The 2,483-nt window shown below is 33.6% G+C and overlaps 1 non-coding gene across 1 annotated transcript; it reads right to left on the bottom strand.

Annotated features, from left to right (window-relative positions):
• Positions 1-1,444: 1,444 nt before the first annotated feature.
• TRNAE-UUC (transfer RNA glutamic acid (anticodon UUC)) lies at positions 1,445-1,517 on the bottom strand. Its single transcript has one exon. It is a non-coding gene; the product is annotated as a tRNA-Glu (tRNA).
• Between the last annotated feature and the right edge of the window lie 966 nt (positions 1,518-2,483).

The raw sequence follows: 2,483 nt of genomic DNA, 5'->3' as shown, positions 1-2,483 counted from the left end.
GTGGACCTTTGAAAGCCTTAATCTTCTGGCACTTTGATCTTGGCTTCTCAGGTTCTAGAATGATGTTTGTTAAACCATGCATTCCATTATGGCAACCCATAATAGTCAAATTCAAACATAATTAGGAAGAAGTATTAGAAATACTGAAAAAATTGATATATTCCTAAATTCTAAGTTATCCAGTAGTAATTGCTGTCAACTCAGAGATCACTTTTGCTTGATTTCTTTGTTTTAATTTCATTCTCTACATGGCCATGACTAGTCAGTGAGATCTGTAGCAATTGTCAAAATCTATCAATACACTCTATGTTCTTTAAAGACCAGCTAGACTAATTCTGAATGTCCTGAATCACATATAACTCCAGCTCTATGTTATTAGCTATGTTACTGAGTGTCTTAGTCAATGACTAGCTTGGGCTGCTATAACAAAATACTGTAGACTGGGTCATTTTAAATAACAGTTATTTATTTATCATAGTTCTTTAGGCTATGAAGTCTAAGGTACCCAAATATTCATTCTTAGTAATATTCAAAACTATACTATATAGTTCTTATAGTAATATAGTTCTTATATTACTATATATAAGAACTATAGGAATTTAGTATATTCAGTTCTTAGTAAAGGCCTTCTTCCTGGCCTGTATTCAGTTACTCTCTCTTGCCTGCTCACATGCCCAATCCTTGATCTGTGTGCATGGAAGGAGCGAGAGCTCTCTCTCTCACTATTTTTATGCAGGCACTTACCCACCATGAATATACCACCCTCATGACCTGATCTAAATTTAATCATGAATAAAAGGCCCCTGCTCCTAATACCATCACGTTGAGAGCTAGGGCTTCAGCATGTGAACTTTAGGGGGAACACAGCCATTCAGTCCACAACAGAATAGATTCATTTCCTTTGTTGGCTGGCATACAGCCTGACTGATTCCACACACTATTTGTTTGGCTGACACTGCCTGCCCCCATATCATACATTGATAGCATTAGAAGCAAGTTGTTCCCTGGTAAGCTTTAGACTCAGAAATTCTGGAGTTTTTCTTGTTTTGATCTTGGCTTACATTTTATAAGGGATTTGTAAATCTTGTAAGTGTGTAAAGTAACATAGAACTGGATGTGTCCTTTCTTGTTCTAATATATTTTGAACTGTTTAAGCAGAAAATATCTGTTTATAAATGAAAATTAAAACATTAGGAAGGTTGAACATGAAGAATAACTGTCAAAATATTATGATGATAGTCTAGTATAGTGAATGCAGTGAGGCCTTTGTAATGAGAAAAACTGGAGTCCATGGTCTTGTTTTGTGACTTATTAACTCTATTTTTAAAACAACTTACATAAACCCATTGGGTCTCAAGTATTGACATATCTTCTTTTCTTTATTTTTAATTTTTTTCTATTTCTTGAATTTTTTCCCCATGCTGCATAGCTTATAGGATCTTAGTTCCCTGACCAGGGATTGAACCTGGACCCTCAGCAGTGAAAGTACAGAGTCCTAACCACTGGACTACTAGGGAATTCCCTCAAGTATATCTTCTATAAAATGGTGATAATAGCACCTATCTTTCTGTGGGACTGTTTTGAAAATGAAAAAATACATGTAAATTATGAGCTCCAGTTCCTTGAGCATAGTAGATACTCAATAAATAGTAGCTTTTATAATGAATAATTTTTATGTCAAGAGAAGAAAATAAACTGATAGGTAATTAGCATTTTTGATTATTGCTTTTATTCAAGTTTTAAATTTTTTAGAATACCCTTTAATAAATTGAACATATTAATATTATCTCATGTTTTCTGAAGTTTTATGTCTATGTAAGTAAATTTGAATAATCTATTATAGTACAGGACACATATTAAGCATTCATAAATACTCTTTTTATTCTATTCTCCCTCCAACCTTCACACACAAACTCTCTTTTTAGGAAACTTCTAAGATGGTCTAGAAAATAACATATACTTAGTCATGATGTCATTTAAGTACGTGCACACGCATACGCACATCACTCCAAAATGAAAGTCAATTACCTATTGATTTTCTGTTATTTTCTGTGAATCCTACTCTTGCCACTTTGTGGCTTCAGATATTCATAAAGGAACACATTCATCTTTACTTATCTTAACTCCAGTATGAAAATAGTCCAATAGTCATGTGTATAAACAACATTCTACATTTTGCCAACTATTAGAGTCTATTGAATATTTATCATGGCTAGGTTTTCTTACTTAACATATATAGTTAACATATATAGTACTTAACATACATAGTTTTATTTATTCCCCGCAAGTTCTTATAGGTAAGTACTGTTTTACAGATGAGGAAGCCAAAGCTCAAAGCCTAGATCGTGTAACTTGTAGGTGGCTTCGGGATGCTACATTCTCCAGTTGTTGCCCTTATTTTATAGGCAGCTATTTCTTGTCTTTCTTTGTCCTTCTTTTCTTCATAGCTTCTAATTATGGGAGGGTTCCAGATTTAGCCTTTG

Source organism: Odocoileus virginianus, unplaced genomic scaffold (assembly GCF_023699985.2).
Source record: "Odocoileus virginianus isolate 20LAN1187 ecotype Illinois unplaced genomic scaffold, Ovbor_1.2 Unplaced_Contig_17, whole genome shotgun sequence".
NCBI lineage: Eukaryota > Metazoa > Chordata > Mammalia > Artiodactyla > Cervidae > Odocoileus > Odocoileus virginianus.
Note: the sequence above shows the minus strand (reverse complement) of the source record. Positions and strands in the feature narration are given on the sequence as shown.